The 23,469-nt window shown below is 42.7% G+C and overlaps 1 long non-coding RNA gene across 1 annotated transcript in view; it reads right to left on the reverse strand.

The window, feature by feature from the left end:
- Positions 3,409–23,469, reverse strand: part of LOC110260955 — a 38,607-nt gene continuing 18,546 nt past the window's right edge. The window contains exon 3 of the long non-coding RNA XR_002344599.1: positions 3,409–4,857. This is a non-coding gene — a long non-coding RNA (uncharacterized LOC110260955). The remainder of the gene's footprint in view (positions 4,858–23,469) is intronic.

The raw sequence follows: 23,469 nt of genomic DNA on the forward strand, positions 1-23,469 counted from the left end.
GTTACATGTTTCATTCATCTTCACAGACACCCCATAAAGGAGTAATGACAGCTCATGTTTATTGAGTACTTTTTATGTGCTGGGCACTGTGCTAAGCGCTTTGCGGGCATCCTGGGAGGCACTGGATCTGGATGGTTGGGAGTTGAATCCTAGCTGGGTGATTTTGGGCCAGTCACCTAACCTCTCTGTGCCTCTGCTTTCTCATCTGTGAAAGCCTTTCAACTTGTGAGGTTGGCAGAAAAGCATCTGGCAGGAAACACATGCTCCAGAAATGTTATCTAACGCAATGAATCTTCACATTCAACCGTGAGAGAGTCACCATCACCCCCATTTTGGTAAGGAAACGGAGGTGGGGGAAAGGGGAAGGACCTTTCCTGCGATCATCAGGGCATCAGGGAGTTGTTCAGCCAAGGCTGGAACAAGATCCATGTGACTCTAAAGCCTTCGTTCGGTCAGGACTGCACATCTGCCCCTGCCCCAGAGGTGGGTGGGATGGTCATTACCAGCTTTCTCTAGAGGAGGAAACTGAGGACCAGAGAGAAAAAGTGTGTACCTCAGTGTGGGTGCCTGGTAAGCAGGAAGCAAGCCTTGAATTCGAATCTTGGACTCTTGGCCCAGGACTGGTTCGGTGACCAAAACCCTGTGTCCTCTTTCAAGAATCACAGAATGTTCCAGGTCTAAAAATAACCAGGAGCCTGAGCTCTGCGTGAAAGCCAGAGTCTCTCCGTGAATTCAGGGGGAGGCGGAGGGGTGATAGAGGGGGAGGCAGGAGGAGGGGGCATTTAGTATCTGGGGTTGAGGACTGACTTGCTTCAGCGGCTGACACTACCTCCATCGACCTGAGGTTGATGAAGGGAGGTGGCATTCCGATGACAGTCATTGACAATAATCAACACCAAGAAGCATCTCTTGGGTGTTTTGTGTTCCAGGCACTGTGATTGTCATAGTCACTTTATTTAATTCTCCCAGCAAATCTACAAGAAAGGTCCTACATTGTCCTCAGCCTAGGTGTGGGAAAGCTGAAGCCCTGAGAGATACTTTGTCACCCAAAGTGTCACACAGTGAGTACCTGGCAGAGCCAGGATTTGAACCTGCATCAGTCTGACTTCAAAGCTTATGACCTGAAAACTTTTACAAATACTCTTTAGTCCTGTGTCATCCCCCAGGGGCCACAGTCCCACAGAGGTCAGGGGAGCCTGAGCAGCTGTGCTCCTTCTGCTCCCCCTCCCCTCTTCCCCACTCACCCTCCCCCATCCTCTTACAGGTGGGAACCTACCCTGAGTTTGGGTTGTGCATAAGCCTGGACACTCCCTCTGCAGAGGACTCGTGAGTGTCCTCAGGAACCAGGAGCTTAATTTTCTCCCACCTCTGTCCTTGCCTTCCTCAGTTCTTGGTGGATGTCCTTTCTTTCCCAGCTCTTTCTTCCTTTGGAGAAGTCTAGATTCTGCTTTATCTTCTCCTTGGAGAAATTTCTTTCTGAGCTGATGTGCATTTGCACAGCAAGGACCCGTGGAACAAGCCGTGATGGCAACACAGAGGGAGGTCCTCTTTGTGAGCAAACAGAGAAGATACATTAGCTTCTTTGATTTCTTTCCCTTCTCTGTCACACCACACACACGTGCACACACACACACACCACACACACTTTCTTCCTCTTTCGTTTTTTTTTTTTTCTTGTCTTTTTGCTATTTCTTTGGGCTGCTCCCGCAGCATGTGGAGGTTCCCAGGCTAGGGGTCTAATCGGAGCTGTAGCCACCAGCCTACGCCAGAGCCACAGCAACGCAGGATCCGAGCCGCGTCTGCAACCTACACCACAGCTCACGGCAACACTGGATCGTCAACCCACTGAGCAAGGGCAGGGACCGAACCCGCAACCTCATGGTTCCTAGTCGGATTCGTTAACCACTGCGCCACGACGGGAACTCCCCCTCTTTCGTTTTTATCGTAGAAGAAACTAAACTCTTAATTTCATTCTTCTCATGGCAACTTCCACCTTAGTAGTCAAATTTTTCTCCAAGTTCCAATTTGGGGCTATCACCTCTGGGTCCTTCCAGGGGCTCCATCTCCATTCTCCCCCATTGATCAGCTTTGGGGTCCTGTCAAAAATCACCAGCACTGCATTCACAGCGTCTGTCACCTAGTTACCTCGATGAGTTCCCTTCAAGCACAATGTGCTTTCAAGGCGGATTTTCATTGCTTTTTGCATCTGTCTTCCTTAGACCACACTGGTGTGGAGTAAAACATAAGCTTTCCAAACAACATTTCTTTGGCTCTAATTATATCTGCCTTATGGGATATCCAACGCCATCATATCATATAGCACATATCATATCATCATATCATAGAAGAAGTGAGATCTAAGAATTTGTTCTCATAGGCATCCTTTCTTACCAGCCTTCTCTTTTTCTGCTATATTTTATTGGTACATTATTGTCTATTCCCATATAAGACCAAATGGCGGCCATGGTGGCAACACCTTCCAGAGTGACCCATGGCTCCTACATCTCTCCACTGGTTGCTCTTCCTGGTGGGAATTGCTGGTACCAAAGCTTTGGATGCTGTTCCTTGATAGTGTACGCCAGAAATTTTTAGAAAATCCTTCGTACTGGCCTTCTCAGTCAAACTTCTTCCCTCCCCTCAAGGTTCCCGATGACCCAAGTGTCCAAAAGAAGTCAGTTTTACAACATCTTCGCCTGTCCCACAGGGGTGGCTTGGCATCAATTTGATTATCTTTGACTTTAAGGGTTTCCTTGGCACAGAGGAACCTGATTCAGTGTATCTCATTTAATGCTCATAACAATGTTAAGAAGAACATCCTGTGATTCCTACCATTAACAGATGAGGAAACTGAGGCTTAGCAAAGAAGAAGGGCTGGCTCGTGGTCATAGAATTGGTGTGTTTGCAATTCAAACCCAATTGTAAACTCCAGGACGGAGATATTATTCTGCGTCCTCTACATGTTCTGTGATGCTCCTCATTTGACTATTTTTCCCCTTAAGAACTATTAAGTGTCTTAGATCACTTGCCCTGATTTTTGGTCCAGAAGTGTGACCACCGAACTGATACTCATTGTTAGTAATTCACAAGGGCTGCCGTGTGCTTCTTCCTGAGGTCCCTGGCCCAGTTTTGAGAACTTTCTTCCCTGATGAGAACTTTCCTGTAATCAAGCTGGTAATTAGGAATGGAGAGTAATTTTCTAGCTGTTTTGGGGTCTATGTCTACAGAAAAGCCCTAGTGTAGAATATCTATTTTTATAGCCAGATTCTAGAAAGAGGTGGTGCTAGCCTGATCTAAAACTCATGCTAGCCTGATCTAAAACTCATGCAGTTTATTTTCTGTCTAAACATCAAAATCATAACCTCTGGCCTTGAGATGCAAAAAAAAAAAAAAAAAAAAAAAATCCTCAGATCCTTTGATTAGTAAAAGAAGTACATTGCTTTCAAATTATATCATTGAGGCAGTTGGTGCTCACCTATAAATTAATACAGTAAAATGTTTATATCTGCAGTAGTCACTAGGGATCCACTGCCCCAAAAGATGTCGTTGCCTAGCTGTTTTAAATACCTTTGCAGTGACTTCCTTTTTAACTCGAAGATAATCAATTTTTCCTGTGACAGGAAGGCAAAATTAAATGCCTAAATTAACCCACATCCCTGGCACTGATGTCTATTTTTAGTGAGATTTCGTTCTTAGGGGGAAAATGTACTGGTTGAGGCTCCCTTGAAGCTGGAAAAGGAGGGGATTGGCTTGGGTTGCTTGAACAACCTTTCTCAAAAATATTCTCGACACCTGCCTGGTGGAATGGGGCTGCTAGCAGAAAGAGGGGGTCATCCTGGGGGAAGATTCAGTACAAAGAAGCTCTTCCGATTCAGAGGTGTCTGGGAGAGGGTTTGGAAAGTCGTGGAAAGCAGATCAGGAAAGGGGTCAGAGCCCAGCCTGTTTCCTTTGGGACTTCATTTCCAGGACATGGACTGGTGGCCCAGGAAACATCCTGCAGGACGGATCCAGCCTGAGCAGAAGGGAGTTCATACATCCAAGGAGAAGATGAAAGCTGTGTTTGATTCTCAAGCATGCCTGTGCTGTTGGCCCAGGTGGCATTATTCATTTAGTGCCTTTCCATACTTCGCAGGAAAAGCACAGCAGGCTTATAATGCTTGAGTTTTTAAACATTCAGAAGGCTGTGATGCTATAAATAAGCTTCCTGTGTCAGAGATTAAATCAACCAAGATGCCTGCCATGCCAACTTTATTTCTGAAACAACGTGTTTTCAACAGAAATCAAAATACTTGTTAATCCTTTCCTTCTGACAGGCTAATACGAGACTTGAAAACCGCAGTGAGAGCTACTGAGAGGACAGTAAGTGGCAGAAGCTGCGTCTGTGTGGCTTATCTGTTGGAGAAGACCGCAGCCATCTCTTGTTTTGGAAGTCTTTTGCTGTAGAATCAGGACTGGGTTAAGCTGTTTTCATCAGCAAAGACTTGCTTGGCTGCTGAAACCAAGCTGTGTCTCTGAGATGACTGATAACAGGGTAGCAAACAATTAGTGAAGCCAACATCCATCCCTCTTTCTTTTGGTAACAACACCCCTAATTTTTCTGAGAAACCATTCTTCTCCCACTCTTAATCCCTGGGGTTCTAGGTGGGTGATGCCATCCTCTAGCTCCGGAGGTGGGACCCGGGCTAACCAATCAGAGCTATTCATCTCCTCGGCCACAGCAGTTCCTTCAGAGGTGGACCGGTGATCGAGGTGGGCCAACTGGAGTAAGTCAAGGAGCTTGGCTGGAATTGGTAGGGAAGAGAAATTCTCTTTTTCCGCTGGAGTTACGACCTTGGAGCGTCATTGCTGCTACCGCATCGCCTGAAATGGGCGCCAACCCAGAAAGAAAGATGGAGAACGATTTCCAATGACCTTGTTTGAGCACCTGCATACAGTCCCACTTGGAATGAGACACACTTCTAGACCTGTTTATGTGAATAAGTTCTATTCTTTTTTGTCATCACTTGGAATTGAAATAGTCCTGATTAATTCAGGGGTGCAGCTGGGTAACTCAGCCAAACTGGTCAATTCAGCCACGAGACGTATTTATGGGTGTAGGACCCTGTTGTTAGACTAGATTTATTTTAACTAAGTGAGAAGGACTGGTTTGGCAGCCAGGGCAGACTCAGCCATAGAACCCCAGTAGGGATAAAGGATGGTTCTGAGAAGCTGGGCATGGAGACGAGTGCTGAGGACTGTGCCATCTGGTGGGAGATTGTTTAGAAGCCCCGCCCCTAGGAAGAAGGAGCCTTCGACCAGGGATCCTAAGACTTCTGGAGTAACTTTAAGGACCTGTTAAGTCTCTATGCCCTTTCCCTAGAGATATTCACCTGTGCTCTTTCCCACGAAGGTTTTTATGTAATTGGGGGTGGCTCTCAGACTCCAGAAACCCAATTAGAGGTCCTGGGGATCCCAGATCACACTTTAAGAACCTGGGCAGATGACTCATCTTCTGTATTTTGTAAGATCTCTTGCAAGTGATAGATATTTGCTCATCAAGGTATTTGAGGACATGTCCCAGGCGCTGGACTTAACATATAGGATTTATATAAATAAATGACAATGACCTGTGGGATAGATGCTATTATTACCCTATTGTACCAATAAGTAATCTGAAATGCCAAAGAGTTAGGTACCTTGCTCAAGGTCATAAAGCTTGTAAGTGAGTGAAATCCAGACACAATCTAGAAGACACAAGGGGCCACATTCTAAATCCCTTCACTGACTTTATAAATTACCCTACTAATGGGTCACAACAATTGACCTAATGCATATCCATTCATAATGATTTGAATTTTTATGTCTAACTCAAATGCATCATCATGCAGTTTAAGCCCATTGCTTCATGGAGGTGATTGGGGTTTCTATTGGTTCAAACCCAAATTAGACAAGTGACTTGTAGTAAATTACTTAGTGTCTGAGACAATTTTTTTTAAATAGAGTTGATGTACAATGTTGTGTTAGTTTCAGGGGTGGAGCAAAGTGATCACAAGATACTGAATATGGTTCCCTGTGCTATACAGTAGGTTCTTGCTGCCTCTTTTGTGTACAGCAGTGTGTGTCTGTGCATCCCAAACTCCTAATTTATTCCCTCTTTCCCCTTGGGTAACCATAAATTAGTTTTCTAGGACTGTGACTGAGACAGTTTCTTTACACAGAGAGTATGGAGAGTATATTTTCATATTTTTTCCATTTTCCTTATTTTTTTAAAAAACATTGGAGAATTACAAAAGGGAAATATGCTTATGAAAAGTGAACTCAGAAATAGAAGGCAGCGAGTAGGTACAGCGTGAAAATTCCCCTCAGTGGCTCCCACCACTGCCATCTGACTCCCCAAAGGTAAGCTGCTTTAAAAGTTAGGTATCTATTTCTCAATCCTTTTCTGTGGATTTAACGTCTTCCTTCAAGAGACGTACAGAGTTTATTTTAAAACAAAACCAGAATCATACACCTTGGCACTTTTCCTTGTCAGTGGTACATACAGACTATACATTTGTTCATACATACATACAGTGTTTTTGATGTGCTATATTTTCATCCACTGATCCGGTCTTTGATCATTCCCTGATGGTGGATACTTCAGGTGCTTCCATTTTCTAAATTATCATTTTAACTCTGCTGCAGAGAATACCTGTGTCTATATATCTTAGCGCACATGCCTGTGTATTTCTATAAAACAAATCCCTGGAAGTAGGGTTGCAGAGTCAAGCGTGTTTCTGTATTTTAAAGTAAATATAAGAAGAAATCATTGGGGGGCATTATTAAAGGGATTCCAGGGATATATCCTAGGGCTTGCCAAGTTTAACTCTTTTCCCTGTGCTTAGGAACATTCGGGCATGGGGACAACGTGCCAGCTTGATTGCTCTGGTTGTCACACTCCCATTGGAGCCTCCTTTATATTCAAGAGCTCATTTGAGTCCCGTCTTCCCTTGAGCAGTCCAGGGCTTATGTGTACTATGGCACATGTGGAGTCAGCTTCCCAAGCTGTGCACATCTCCCCTCTGAACACATGCTGCCCACCTGCAGGCTCAGCTGGAGCTCGGGAGCTGCTGCCCAACCAGGCAGTGACTGGCAGTACCCTCCATGATGCCCACGGCCACAATGTGAAACTTTCTGCAGCCGCGGTCCGCTGAGTGCAAGGTGGGTCCTTAAGAAGCTGCTGAAGACACCAATGCTGGTGGCGTACAGCCTTTGACAAAACTTCATTTATGGGTTCATTCCCTTAACAACTATTTTTTGAGTATTGACTATGAGCCAAGCACGGTGACAGGAGTCAGGGATACAACAGATCACCAGACCCACGTACAGCCCCCTACTCATGATGACTGGTGACATGACCGTGAGTTATGCCCTCTTCTCTCACAGTTTTGGACTTCTGCCTTGGAAACACCTTGAACGAAAGGTGCATTTGAAGAGGCGTTTTAGAAAGCAGATCTAATCAACCTAAGGTGGAGTGAAGATAAACTGTCCTCCAAAAAAAGCAGATTACATTCCACCCTGGGATGGTAAGTCAGAATTAATTCCAGTAATGTTATTTGCTGTGCCTCCATCTCCCGCTTCCTCTCTCCCACTGAGCTGTTTCTTACACCCCTGCCGAGGGTACCACTTGGCCCAGTCTACTCCCAGAACAGCTCATTGGACCAGGATTGAATCCTTGACTCAAGCTCAGCCAATGAGATTCTCTCCCGAGGTGTTGGAGTTGTAGCATCAAGGTTCAGAGCAAGCTTTTGAGGGGCAGCTTAATTGGGAAGAATTTAAAAGGTGAAATCATGCCCCAGCCCGTGTGCAAATGGAACAGAGGAGGTTACAGAGAAAGAGAGAAAGAAACAGGTAGAAGGAGAGAAGCAGTGATGAGAAATGAAATGAAAGAGAGAGAGACCTGGGGAAGGTAACTCTTCTTAGGTCAGAACTCACTCCTGAGATCAAGAACACCTCCTGTTCTTGAACTCCCTGAATCTTCTCCGAATCATTCCAATAAATCTCTGGGTTTTTTTTTTTTAAATCTTCACTTAACCAGATGGTTCCTTCCTCTGATGACCATTTCCCACTCCTGCCCCCCGCGAAGACAATATTTACTCCCTCCTTTGTACTACTGAGAAAAAGGATGATACAGAAGCTTCTTTTTTGTTCTGTTCCTGAAGGCTATACATTCTTAAGATGTATATTCCGTTTGGCTCTATCTGCCATTTCTCTGATGGCCTGATTATTTTGGAAGTGTGCTGAATTCCAGCCTCCGAGACTCCCTAAGGAAGGCTCAGCTTGGAGCATTCGTGAATCCATTTGTTCATCAATTAGGGAGCCCTGGAAGCAGACGCTCAGTGGGTGGGACACTGCGCTTCTCGCTACTGGGGGGCTGGGGGGCGGTGGAGATGGGAGAGGAGAGATGGCCCTGGAGAAGCCTCCCCAGGAAGGTGGCCTCTCCCTGGAGGCTAATGAAGACACAACTTGGACGTGCCAGTTGACACCAGAATTATAATTTTAATCCAAGCCTAGAAGCTCAAAATCACTGAGAGAGCTTCTGGTCACTGGGTAGTGGTGAAGCATGAGGGACAATGACGGGTCTGTCCAGAAAAAATACCTCCTTTCAAGGACTAGGAAAACCCAGAGTGATGAAAGCAAAGTCATATGCTTGCTTCCATGACACATACATAGGCATACACAAGCACACATTAAAACATTATTGTTGGCTCCCTGTGGTATGAATCACGCGCGCGCGCGCGCACGCGCACACACACACACACACACACACACACACACGCATGCACATCCATTACAGGAAAACCGGATGAACCTGTCCAGAGTGGCTTTTGTGGCTGGGTGAGTTCACAGTGCAGTTCAGTTTCCCCAGGAGAATCTCTGCTAAGATGAATCTCTCTTTTTCCCAGAAGCTTTGAAAGCAATGGAACTTAATAATCTTGATAGAGACATTTGTTGTGAAAGATACGTTATGAGTCATCTTCTCTCCTCTCCCAGCCCCCACTGCCTTGGTCCCTAGGACCCGTCCATTGCTGTTCATACCGGTTGACAAAAACCCCATCCGCTCTCCATGAGGACCCAGCGCAGATGCCTACGCCCCCCGAGTTCCCATCACCTCCAGGTCTCCTTTGTGGGTTTTCTCACTCAAGTGGGCATTTTGCATGCAGTACCGAGGAGCAAGGAACGCAGCCTGGCATTGGGAGCAAATCTGGTTTCTTTCTTTGTCTTCCCTCCCCCACCCCTACCCCCCTTCCTTTAGATAGCTGCTTTCAGCTGTGTATAAATTAAGCACATTCTTGTGCTTTTGCAGGTCACATCTGGGATATTCTGGACATCGCTGGTATAAACTCCGAATTTATGAAACCAGTAATTTGCTGCTCCCAGCTTATAATGCCTGACATTGTCACTGTTTGCTTAGAGTTGTGGTATCTGATGGTCTTAATGTTAAGGTCAATTCTATTGATACTGGACTCGGTGCCCTCATTTCTTTCCCAGTTGCATTTTTTTCCAGGCACACGCAGCGAGGGTAACTAATCTTAATATCTTGTGTTCACAATTCTATTTAGCATGAAATCAGTAACTGACATATTAATTATAATAATCTGTTAAATATACTTTACCTCCATGTTAATTATGGGAGACCATTCTCATTTATTTCTCTGGGTAGCCTATTAATTCAACCCAGATGGTACAGCTTTGTGAGACGGTAACACTGAGCATTTGCAGAATAAATCATGTTGCCAAGATACAGCAGCAAAAACGTTATCACATCTGAATAAGCTTTAGTATGATATAACCAGGAAAGAAAACTTACCTATTACTCACAGACTAGAGCTTACTTAAAAACAGGATCAGTACACCAAATGTTTTTTAAAAAGTTGGGGGTGGGGCATAGAATGTTTTTCTGCAAAAGGGTAGAATCTTTATTTCAGCTCAGTGCCCCATAAATAATTCCAAAACGGGGACATGGAATCCTGACGCAGGGAGTTGATCATAATTTGGGGGAGGGGGGGAAAGGCAGCTGTGCTTTTATTGGACATTCTGATGTCAAGGCTGCCTTCATTTGGGGAAGTGCCGAAACGCCTCTTCCCCCTTCCCTCCATTTCCTTGCTTCCCTTTAATTTCTTCCTGGATAAGAGTAGGCAGAGCTCTGGTTTTTGTCTTTTGGGGGTGGGGGACTCTCTAGTTTGGGGCAGATTTACATTTGTGCAGCTGGTGCATCTCTGAACAGGGATGATCCCTGTTCAGAGGAAGCTTGGGATGGGTCAATGGGACATCAATAGCATCTTTATGGAGAAGATCTAGCCTCACTGGCCAGAGAGTCTTTCCGTTCAGCAATGTGGTTCAATGATCTAATCGGCACGCACTCATTACTTATTTCCAAGAAGAACTGCGCCAGTTCTTGGGAGCCAGTGGAGAACAGGACTCAAGTGGGCTGTCCCTTCACAGAACATAGAATGTGGGGGTTGGGGGGATTAAACAGCCACAATATAGTTGACAAGGGTCATGCTATGGAGACAGTGGCTGTCAGAGCACATAGCAAAGGCCGCCAACTCAGATGTGGGGGTGACTTAGGGAAGGCTTCCCAGGGTAGGGATTTCATCACTTGCCTCTGAAGGGCAAGCCAGCGGTGGTGGGCTGGAGGCCTAAAGAGTGATCCAGGGGAAAGGGAGAGCTTCTACAGATAGTACATCATATAATACATGCACCTGAAGGATCTTGGTGCAAGTGGAACAGAAATTTAGGGAGTAAAGGGGGGTTTATGTAGACTTTTAAGAATTGGAACTAGAGAGGGGCCAGATGAGGGGTCTCTGTACCATACGAAAAAGCTCAGCCCAGAGAACAGAGAGCCATCCAAGGTTTTGAGCCCTAAGCTGCCAGGGTCAGATTTGCATTTTAGGATTTCATTGTGGAATTTGACATTTCATTTCCATTCACCAAGGAGAGTAGTTAGTAGGCTGGAGCTGTTGTTAAAGCAAGAGCGGATGGTGTCCTGGAGCCAAAGAGAGACAGAGCCTTTTTTTTTTTTTTCCCACCCGCTTATCCCTTTCAGCCCTGCCTAAGTCCCCTCTCTTTCTCAGAGCTTTTCCTGGCATCTCCAGCTTTCACCAAGCTCTCCTGCCTTTAAGCTTTAATAGCAACATTTTGCAATTGTTTCATATTTAAGAACAAGCAAAGGCTTTGAGTCTCCACTCCCGGTAACCAGGGACAGATGGATCCTTCCCTACCGCCTTCTAACTTCTCTCTCTCCTGTCTCTCCTCCACGAACATGTGGATCATGGTAATGTTTACATTTGACCACCTCCTAACTTATGATGCCCTTGGCTACTCTGGCTCCATATGTGTTGTGATAAGTGTATTTTGGAATTGCGCCTTGATCATACAGGGTAAAAACAGCAGCCGCATAGCTCCCAGCTCCTCTTCTTCATAATGCTGGCCACAATGTTCTATTGGAGGTTAATTTGATTTGCTTGCTTATTTGTCCTTTTTTCTGCCTCCCCTACTAGACTTTCAGTGCTGTCAGGTTGGGAGACCATGCCTGTTTTCCTCATTGCATTATGAGAATGTAACACAGTGTCTGGTGTAGAATAGTTGTGAAATGGGTAAACATTTCTCTCTTTTTTAACTATTAGAAAGTCATTTATTTATTTATTTGGCCATGGTGTGCATCAGCTTGATGTGGGATCTCAGTTCCCAGACCAAGGGATTGAACCTGGGCCACAGTGGTGAATTCATTGAGTCCTAACCACGAAGCTACCAGGGAACGCCCAAGATAAACATTTCTTGAAGGACTGTATTTTATTTTCCTAAATTGAAGGCCCTTTGACTCTTGGGGGGTGTGCTCGGGTCTCAGAACATATTTCAGCTGTGTGATCCTAAGCTTAGAGGCAGAGATGAAATGGAGGATACAGAAGCGGGAATTATGAGCCAAAAAATGTTATAGTGACCAGAAAATAGCCTCCTGTAGCGATGATTAGAATTTACGTAAATGATCTGGGCACGGAACAAACTTGTCAAGCCCCCTGGAGGGAGATTTACCCAAAGAGTGGGGACCGTGAATTCGGGGAGAAAATTTTCGGCATCCAAATAAAAGCTCTAATAGGCAGATATATTTCAGAAGGATGTAATTTTAGAGTTGGCTTTCCATCTTAGATCTTGTCTTCTTTTGTTTTCTGAGAAACAATCAATCTTTGTTCCCTTCTTCCTTCCCCCCCACCAACCTCCTTTGGTTCATGCCTTCATCCAACAGATGCTTTCTGACTGCGGGGAGCCTTCTAGGCTCTGGATTGTGCTAGAATGTGCCTATTGGAAAAGTGGGCAGGTTGGCCTCGGGATGCTAAGAGAAAAGTACACCTCTGCACGGAGGGCCAGGGGAGAGCTACGGAGGAACGACTTCCAACTGAGAGATGGTGTGTATCCAGGTCTGACCCTCCTCAGCCCCACCCCCCATCCCCACCACCCGCTTCTCTTTCAAAGAGGATATTGAGGGTGGATCGGGGGCTGCCACATCTGCTGAACCCTCTGAAATCACAGCTGAGCCCCACTTGCTGGACTGAACATCAACCAGAATTCCACATCCACGACGTGGTTAAGCGGAACTTCTAGCTGGGGAATATAAAATGGTAAATGGCACAGATAACGTCAGTCTGAGTTACTGTTTTCAGAATGACACAGATGTTAGGATAAGGGAGCATAAATGGAAATTAAAGAGAAACAAATTCAGAACAGATGTCAGGAAGCATTTTTTTTTTTTTCATGCGGAGAATCACAAATGTGTGGAATGGCCTACCAGGCTCGATTGTTAAGGCAAAGACACAGGGGACATTCGAGAACTGATCAGATGGCATCACAGGGGAATTAAGCAGTAAAAGAGGAAATGAGCGTGCATACGGCGGCTGGCTTTCAGCTAATCCCCAGCAATGTCCGTGCTCTTATGTTCCTGGTGCTTACACACTTACCTTGGATAAACACACATAATTCCTCTGCTTTCCGTGCTCACAGATTGCACCGATCTCAAAATAGTGATTTTCACATCATAAAGATGACATTGGCAGAGTGTGGAGGAGAGAGCGAGAGAGGGAGGGAGATCCTTTCTTGCAGTTATGTTTTTGGAAGGAGGGTGTTGCCGTTCATGAATTGTCCATGGAAAATGAATGTTGACAATGTATGATCAATCTAACACCAAAGAACATGGGTAGACCATACCCCAGCCAGCCCTCTGTAATGTCTCCCGGAGCTGGAGTGCGAATTCTCACTAAGTACAGAACCACCAAGGAGTCCACGGGAGAAGCTCTCAAAGGCTTTTGCTGTTTCTGTCCTCTCCCTGTCACCTTGTGCCCCAGCTCATGGCTTCGTGGTGCCGAGGTCCTGTTTACCTATCTATTTAATCTTTTTAAGGGTTGCACCTGCGGCGTATGGAGCTTTCCAGGCTTGGGGTCAAATTGGAACTGTAGCCGCTGGTCACATTGGAGCGACGTCACAGCCACAGCAACGTGAGATCTGAGCCGAGTCTGCGATCTACATCACAGCTTGTGTCAGTGCTGGATCCTCAACCCACTGAGCGAGGCCAGGCATCAAACCTGCGTCCTCATGGATGCTAGTCAGATTTGTTTCCACTGAACCATGATGGGAACTCCCCTAGGTTCTTTTTTAAATGGACATATAATTGATTGACGATGTTGTCTCAGGTTCACCCTAGTCCTTTTAAACATATTATATGTGGGAGAAGAGGAAGTTAAGATGTTGGCAGTTCCGTACTGTAGAGAGTTTGAACTAAGGACGGGGCGAGAGGAAATCTGCAGCTCCGTGGCCACTTGTCTTCCTTTCATTGTGCCTTCAGAGCAGCCCTAGAGAGGCTGTAACCAGGTGCCCCTTTAAAGGAGTATCACTAGGGGGATATAGCTTATGATAATAGGGAAGGAGAAAGAGAAGAGCAATGATTCTATGCCCCAAGGGAAGGTAGTTGAGGATAAAAAGTGGAGTAAAACCTCATTAATCTGGACCCTGCTAATTTAGAATGTATGAATAATTCAGACCCTCTGGCTGGGCTGAAGTTTACCTTTGTACTAGATATGGAAAGAAGGGTTTGCTAAGCAAATTAATAGAGTAAACAAAATTGAGGGTAGGGAATATATAACCTATTTAAGAGAACAAATGTTTTCACATACTTAGTAGAACCATCTGCATAGGAACAATGAAGAGGTCAATTATAAGCAGTGCTGGTCTATTTATTAATCTTGGTCTGCTGGGCACCCACACTTAGCAGAATGTTGTCAGCTTTAGCGGGATGGAATGGAATACACGGAGAGTCCTTAAAAGTTCATATTTATGTTGCCTTTCCTCTCATCGTTTATTTCATTTTGTAAGACTTCAAAGACCTCTTGACAAACCATTCTTGAATCCTGTCTGTACTTTTCATCTTTAAGCCTTTAAATTTAAGCTTTTAACTTTGGGATGAGAAAAGATTAATTTGTAGAACACAGACCCCGGTAGTGTTGGCACCAGGGTAAATACAGGAAGCTTGTTTTGGCAGCTTCGCAGCTGCGTAGCAGGAATGGGGGGCTGTGGGTCTGAAAGTATGGGTTCTTGTCTGCTCTCTGCTAATACCCACTGGACTTGGGCAAACTCTTTATTCTCTTTGGGCCCCAGTTTCCACATGTATAAAATGGGATGAGATGAAAGACATCTAAAGACTCTTCGAAGACAAATATCAAGTGAAATCACTAATATGTGGAATCTAACAGAAATGATACACTAGAGTTTACAAAACAGAAACAGACTCAAAGATGTTGAAATCAAACTTATGTTTTCCAAAGGGGAAATGTGGGAGGGAGGAAGGGATGAGTTAGGGGGTTGGGATGGGTATAGACACACTATTATACACAAAATAGATGCATATCAAGGACCTACTGTATGGCACAGGGAAATCTACCTAATACTGTGTAATAATCTGCATGGGCAAAGAATCTGAAAAGGAACAGATATATGTGTATATATAACAGATTTACTTTGCTGTATGCCTGAAATTAACACAACTTTGTAAGTCAGCGATATTCTATAAAAATTTTTTTAAAAAGGATATCTAAAGACTCTTCCAACTCAACAATTCCATGATCATCCTTTATCTTCTCTAAGACAACTTCTCATCGGTAAAAAAAAAATCTAGTAATTCTCATGTTGTTCTGATAATCCAATGATAGAGCGAATGAAGTGCAGTGTATAGTATAAGCTATGAATAAGAAAAGAGCTAGTCAATTAGGAGAAACTGTTACCATGTCTCTGCTGCTGTCATATCCTAAGAATGAATTCCTCAGGACATCCTGACTTTCTTTTTTCCTTCCTGATCCATGGACTTCTTAATAACATTTTCTCACCAGGTAATATGGGAGTTTTCATCAGCCCTGCCCTGCACTTCTGCCACCCCACCCCCCCAAGCCTGTTTAGCCTGTGGGGCACTGCATCAGATGCAAGGTGCAGGACAAAAAGCATCCTCTTGTTCAGCAGACCGATGAGCCGTGAATTGGAACAATGGAGGAAGGGGGATGTGGTTTCCCTCAGCCAGAGATCTTGTTGCCACTCTCCCTGCCACCCTCGACACCCCCTCACAAGATGTGCCAATTTTAATTCTAATACTGAAGGTAGACACGGAGCAGGCAACTGGCATCGGTTTGACTCTAGACTTCATATCTCTGGTCCCACCTGTCACTAGCTTGTGAAGCAAATGGATCAATTAAATGTTGATGTTATGAACCGTTTCCATGTAAGTGATTCTCAAATAATGCTTCATCAATGAATGTTTAAAGCCGTTGCTGCCTAAACAAACCACCCCCTCACCCTTTTCAGATACAGACTCAGGGACCAAAAGCATATTGGGCTTCCATCTCTGTGTTTGGCTAAAGACAGTTCTCTCCTTACATGTGACTTTGACACATGAAACTCAGCAACAGAATAGTTTCAGAGATTTGCTAAAATCATATGCAAATCCCACTGGTATGTACTATGTACAGATAAAGGGCTCTCTATAGAAAACGGGAAAAGTCTGGGAGAAAAATGGGGTGGGGGTGCCGTGAGTAGCTTTTGTGGGGCAAGGGGTTTTCATCAGAGCCTATGTAGTCCCTACGTCATCTTCTAAAGAGATGGACCCTTCATCGCAGGGGCTGTTTATGAGATCTTTATTTAAATTAACTCATCAGGTTTGGAAAGGCAGCGTCTACGGAATCACGAACTTTGGTTTAAAAAAATGTTTTGGTGAGGTCATTTGACATCCTTGAAAACAAATCCGAATGGATACAGTGTCCTGTGCAATTGCTGTTGTCACATTTGCTGTGTTTCTAACATTTGCCAGCAAGCCTTATTTTATTTCTCTTTTTTTATTGACTGCTTGCTGTGAGCTCCATCCTGTGACAAACGCCCTAAGTTTTGCAGAAAAATACTTAGTCCTCCTACCTTCCCAGCAAGGTGAGGGACAAGGTATAGAGACCAAATGTTGTGAAGTGGTAGATGTGGCCTGCAGATATAACTTCTTGGTACCTAGTATCTTGCCACAAATAAGTAAATATATACAAGAAAAACTAAAATTTGATTTTGTTGCCAAAGTTTAGAAATTGGGATCTTCCACTTGAAAATTAAGAGTTCAGGCTTCTCTTGGAAAATTGCAGAAGACTTAGAAACACAGATCCCACATTCTTTAACGGCAACAACTCGCTGGACCTGAGTGATGGCTGCTTCCTTTCATTGAGAAATGTACTCTTCAGTTCCTCACAGTTCCCACCACTCTTAATCTAGCCTAACTTGCCTTGCTTTGAAGGTCATTGTGCCTTTAAAATCCTTGGAGTAGTAACATAAGACAAACACATAAATGAAAATGTAAGCCAGAATATGATTCCATGATCAAATGAATGGTACAGATAAAGACCATGGGTGGAACGACAAGATAATTAAGGACTCTGTGACCTGGTTACCTGGGAATCCTGGTTTGTCATTAGTTTGGTAGATAGCTTACAAAATGACTAATAATTATAAACTGAAATTTTCAAATGCCTTGAAAAATAAGTGAGAGAAGAATCAATGGTATGCCTATAATAATGAAATTGGACCCTTATGTTACTCCTTATACAAAAATGAACTCAAAATGGATGAAACACTTAAATGAAAGATCTGAAACTATAAAACTATTAGAAGAAAAAATGGGGAAATCTTCTTGACATTGGTCTGGGCAATGATTTTTTTTTTTTGGATATGACCCCAGAAGCAGAGGTGACAAAAAAAAATATATAGACAAATGGAATTACAACAAAGTAAAAATGCTTATGCACAGCAAAGGAAACAGCAGAATGAAGATACAACCTGTAAAGAGGGAGGAAATATTTGTAAATCGTATGTCTGAGATGGGGTTAATATCCAAAGCGTTTAAGGAACTCAAACAACTATATCGTAAAAAACAAATAATCCAGTTAAAAATAGGCAAAAGACATGAATCAGATTTCACAAAGAAAGACATAACAAATGGCCAACAAGTATATGAAAAGTGGTTCAATATCACTAATCAACAGGGAAATGCCAATCAAAACCATGATGAGACATCACTCAGAATGGCTCTTAGAATGGCTCTTCATACCTGTTAGAATGGCTATTAGCAAAAAGACAAAAGTAACAAGCATTGCTGAAGATGTGGAAAAAAGGGAAACCTTGGTATATTGCTGGTGGATAAGTACATTGTTGCAGCCACTGTAGAAAACAGTATGGAGCCCGTCTGAAAAAATTAAAAATAGAACGACCATATGGTCCAGCAATCCCACTTCTGGGTATATATCCAAAGGAAATAAAAAACAGGATATTAAAGAGTTATCTGTACACCCACATTCATTGCACCGTTATTCACAATAATCAAGAGGTGGAGACAACTTAAATATCCATCAATGGATGAATGGATAAGGAAAATGTGGTATATGCATACAACAAATATTATTTCAGTTTTAAAAAGAAGGAAAATTTGCTACGTCTGACAACATGGATGAACCTGGAGGACATTACGCTAAATGAAATAAGCCAGGCACAGAAAGTCAAATACCGCATGTTCTCACTTACATGTGGAATCTGAAAAAGTTGAGCTAACAGAAACAGGGAGTAGAATGGTGGTCACCAGGGGACCACCCTCACAGGGGGTGGAGTGGGGTGGGGAGGAGGGGGATGGGAGATGTTTGTCAAAGGGTACAAAGTTGCAGTTAGGTAGGATGGATACATCTAGAGAGCTAATGCACACAGTGAGAGCTCTGGTTAACAATACTTTACTCAGTACTGGAAATATTCACATTTCAGGAGCTCTCATTACAAAAAATTGCTAACTGTGTTAATTAGCTTGATTGTAGTGTATATATATGTATGTATAGGTACACACATATATACGTATGTATATTAAATCATCATGTTATATACTTTACACACAACTTAAAAAAGGAATGAAGTTCTGATTCGTGCTACAATATGAATGAACCTGGAAAATGTTATGCTAAGTAAAAGAAACCAGACACAAGAGGGCATATATTTTATGATTTTGTTGATATGAAATGTCCAGAATTGGCAAATATACAGAAACAAAAGCCGATTGGTAGTTTTGCCTTGAGTTGGAGGGACTGGGAGGGTCATAGCTAAAGAGTACAGAGTTTTTTGGGAGGGGAGGGTGATGAAAATGTTCTAAAATTTATTATGGTAATAGTTGCACAACTCTATAAATATACTAACTACCATCAAATTGTGCACTTTCAATGGGTGAATTGTATGGTATGTACATTATATCTCCATAAAACTGTTACCAAAAAAAAGAAAGGAAGGAAGGAAGGAAGGAAAAAAGATAGAAAGATAGGGAAAGAAAGAAAGGGAAAGAAAAAGAAATAAAAGATTTTTGGAGAGAAGCATTTATCACAGGCGTTGTTAGAATTGCTGGCACATGGTGATATTTACCAATAAACAAGGTTTGGCCAGTTTTATTGTTGTTTTAAAATCTCTACAATAGTCATGTATTTCTCTAGTGCCTGGCATGTAATGGGTACACAATAAACATTTATTGACTTAATTAATAAAAGATGCAAGTGCCTTGATCAGGGAAATACCTGCTTCCAGGAAAGGAACCTAACCTAGTCTAAGAGAGTAATTGTCCTTTGGCTAGTGACAATTAAGATGTATAAGAGTTTGTTAGGCAAAAGAATAAGGAAAAGTACTTTGATTTGAGGCCAAAAGAGAGAGGATTATTGTTTGCCCAGAAAACATCAGGGGGAGGAAGGACAAAGAAACGAGAAGAGAGGAGGGAGAGAGAGAAGAAGAGATGGAGAAGGAAAGAAGGAAGGAAAGCAGAGGCGAAGAAGAAAGAAGGGGAGGAGAAGAAGGAAGGGGAGGAGAAGAAGGAAGGGGAGGAGAAGGACCAGGAGGAGGAAGCAGCAGTCAGGGCCAGTTTAAAATGTGCTTTGTGGAAGACTTGTTACAAAATTTGGACATTTCCATTAGGAAATTCAGAACAAGGTTTAGGTACATAGAGATTACTGTGGGGTGAGAAGTCAGATTCCCTTTTCGTAGGATCATTTGATTGCAAATTGGAAGATCAGTCAAAGAGAGACAATGCAGGTCATTTGGTAAGTAGTTAAGAGGCCACTGGAGTGATCCAAACAGAGATAACGCTATCCTGGGCACGTCTATCGGCAGTGACCTGACCATGAGATGGTGGCGTCTTTTTCTCAGGATGTAGAATTGATGTGGGGAGAGGGACTGGTAGGAATCAAGGATCGCTCCTAGCTGTCTGGCTCTGGCAACTGGTGGACCGTGGTACCATGGACTAACAAGGAACACAGGAAGAGTTGGTTTGCGGTGTGTTTGAGATTTCTGGGAGACATCAGGTAGGGGCAGCTGGAAGGGTTAGGTGTATACATCTGAACCTGAAGAGCGTGATCTCGGCTGGAGAGTTAGATTTGGGAGTTCTTGTTCACAGGCCTTAAACAGATGGAAGCTGGGATATCAGGTGGAACCAAGCAGGGAGAGTGTGTAGAGTGAGGAGAGAGGGCCAAGACAGGACGGCACAGAACCAAGCCCCATTGGGATGGGTATTCTGCCCTGGGAGGAGTGGGAACACAGAAGGCAAATTTCCTCCCAATTGTTTCTACAGGGAGCCATCCCTAGCATGGACAAGCACTTGGGATTCTTTTTATAATGCGACTTAGATTCACTACCCTATCTGGAGGGATGTGAGAAGTCTCTTCCTGAAGGCTGGCTGTAGTTACATAATCATGTACTCCTTGGAGAAATTACTGTGGGATTCCTTTTGGCCTGGCAAAGACTGCCCGTCCCAAAGAACTCATAGTGAGGGTGGAAGTGGGGGCTTAACATCGGGCCATGGAATTTCCTGGGAGAAAGAGTCATAGTCTAGAAAACCTCATAGACACAAATTCCTTTAAGATGCAATATTACCAGAACCTGCCTGATAGGATAATCCAACATAAGCCAGCACAAAATCACCATGAGGCCAGATCACTTATGGTCTTGGTGTTCTGCTCACAGATATATCCTGCACAAACTGGCTGCAAGATTGGTATGTGATTGTGCAGGACGGGTGTTCAATGTGACACTGTCTCCATGTGGCAAAGATATTGAGGACAGCACTGGGAGACTTATCTGACTCTCCAACACTTCCAAGCCCCTGGATTTTGTGGAGAACAAATAGAAGCCTTTAGAGGAAAATTGGACTGCCTACTAATATAGGCAGATGGTGGATTAAGCAATTATTGGCAAAGGAAAGAAGTTGTTACTGTATTCAAACCCCAAACAGATAAAAGATCACTGAACCTGAACACCCTCAGAAAGACCTGTTTCAGGATCACTTTCTTTCACACTCTACCTCCATCCCAAAATCCCAGTTTTCCTTGCTCTGAAATGGAAATCTGGGAAAGATTTGACTTGGCCAGTGTACACTTGCATATAGCTGGAGATGTGCGATAAACTTTCTTTGCTCTTAAATGCATCTGACAGCATTTTAGAGTATTTTTCTCCCTTGTAGTATGCGATCCTTGAAAATTTTTTAAGTATCATCAGGCTGCATAGGTCTCTATATAGACTACGTTTCTATACACTTTATAGAGGCATAAAACAGTGGGTGGAAAGAGGCTTCTGAGAGACGTGGGTTGCACAGTTTTAGGCAGTGTTTCTCCTCATTATAAATTTCCTTAATCAATTGACAGAACTTTCTAATCTGATTTTTCCCCATTTATCCATGCAATGAAACATAGTCATACAATTCTGAAGTCATTATTATGGGACTACATAGTGGCAAAAGGATGCATAATTAGAAACACACAAGAAGCAATATTAATTCATATTTGTTGAAAAAGTCAGGGATTATTCTTTATAGTATTTTTTTAAAATTGTAAATTTTTTTTTGATTTAGGGGTAATAATTAAGAGAAATGCAATAGTTAAATTTAACATATTTCCTTCTTTCCTTTGGGTACTTGTCATTTGAACATTCTCATTTATTTCTATTAAAATTTGTTAAAGTGGTCCTTAATTGCCTTTGTCAGTAGTTATTATATTCAAGATTCCTATTAGTTTTTAAATGTCCCACTTTATTTCCTTCATTTTTCTCATTAAAGAGACTGGCTCAGAAAAATGAATTCAATTCAGTAGCCCATCCATTGTCGATTCTACTAATAAATTGTATTTTGGTTCTTTAGCACTCTTGAGACACCAATGAGGATCTTGAAAAACCAAGTTTGATTGGAAAAAAGTTATCTTCTATTGCAGTTTCTTAGAGAAGATTGAAAACCTTTAAAAACACAGTTTGTGGTACAAGTAATATAGTAACCTTAGATTAACCTTTATTTATCTACATACTTAGTCCCTGTCTGTTTGGAGTAAAAAATATTTGAAGCAACTTAAAGGAATATAAGAAATAAAATAAAATAGAAAAGAAATTAGAGACTTGAAATATAGATAGACTAGGGGGTAAGGACTGAAGGAAAATTAAAATGAATAAACCATTTTAACATAATACAGTTATTGAAAGTGGACTGGATCAAGGAATTATTTTTCTCTGTCCATAGGACTTTTGGTGAGTACTGGCACAGCAGGAGAACCTGGGGACGGGGTTGGGAAAGGAAAGCAAAAGTACCCACAATCTCACAGTACCTAGAATTAAAAGTTCTAGTAAAGGAAGGGGTCAGTGATGACTATACAATAGTTTCCTATCTTCAAGACAATTGAAATCAGAGGTAGACTAAAACTAACTTAGCTACAATCCAGTCACCACCCATCTTATTCTTGTCTGAGTCAAGGTGATTAGCCTCAACCAATTTCTCTGACAATGGAAAGGTAATATGGACTTACAGTCTCTAATTTATTTTATACGAGTCTCTGTCTTATAATAAAAATATGGCACATGAGAAGGAGCAGGAAAATGTGATCCATAATCAAGAGAAAAAATATCCAATAGAAACAGACCCACTCATATAACTCTTGTACCTTGCAAGTGGGAATGTAAATGGCAATTCTGAAAAACCCCTTGGTACGTTCTTATATAACTAAATATACACTTATTTATCATAAAATCTAGCAATTCCACACCCAGGTTTTTTTTATGTTTTTTTTTTTTTTTTGTATCTTTTTGTCTTATAGGGATGCATTGGCAGCATAGGGAGGTTCCCAGGCTAGGGGTCTAATCGGAGCTGTAGCTGCCAGCCTACGCCACAGCCACAGCAATGCCAGATCCTTAACCCACTCACCGAGGTCAGGGATTGAACCTGCATCCTCATGGATACTAGTCAGTTTCGTTAACCACTGAGCCATGATGGGAACTCCAACCCCCAGGTATTTATTCAAGAAAAAAAATATATGTCTCAAGAGAGATAACAAACATTCATAGAAGCAAAATCTAGAAATAATCCCCATATTCAAATGGTGAAAGGATAAATTCTCCAGGTTAAGGGAAATATTTCCAGCTGGAAGAACAGAACAAGAAGGAAAAAAGCGCTCTTAGAAAGGTACATGTATAAATACATGTGAAAGATTTTTGACTGCTTAGAGAACAACACTGTATTATAGTGTTTATTACATATGAAGTAAAATATAAAACCACAAAACATAAGTGTAGGAGGTGACTCAATGATAAGCTTATCATTTTAAGGTTAAAAACTTGGTGTTGAGCCTCCTGGAAGTCAGAGGAAAAGGGAAATATTAACTGTTTTCTAAATAATTTTTATCCACTGAAAAATCCATTCTTATTTCTTAGGAGAAACAAAATTTCTTGTGAAGCCGAAAATAAAATTTTAATTTGCCATTTATAGAGGGGTCAACTAAATCAAATGGGTAAGACACTCAAAAACATCCCTATGATAAATGAAGTAGTGGGTTTATTTAGCAATTTCTTAAAGCATTTCACAATATAACCCAAGAGTGTACTATCAGGTAGGGAAAGCTCTTC

This window comes from Sus scrofa, chromosome 6 (assembly GCF_000003025.6).
Source record: "Sus scrofa isolate TJ Tabasco breed Duroc chromosome 6, Sscrofa11.1, whole genome shotgun sequence".
Lineage (NCBI taxonomy): Eukaryota > Metazoa > Chordata > Mammalia > Artiodactyla > Suidae > Sus > Sus scrofa.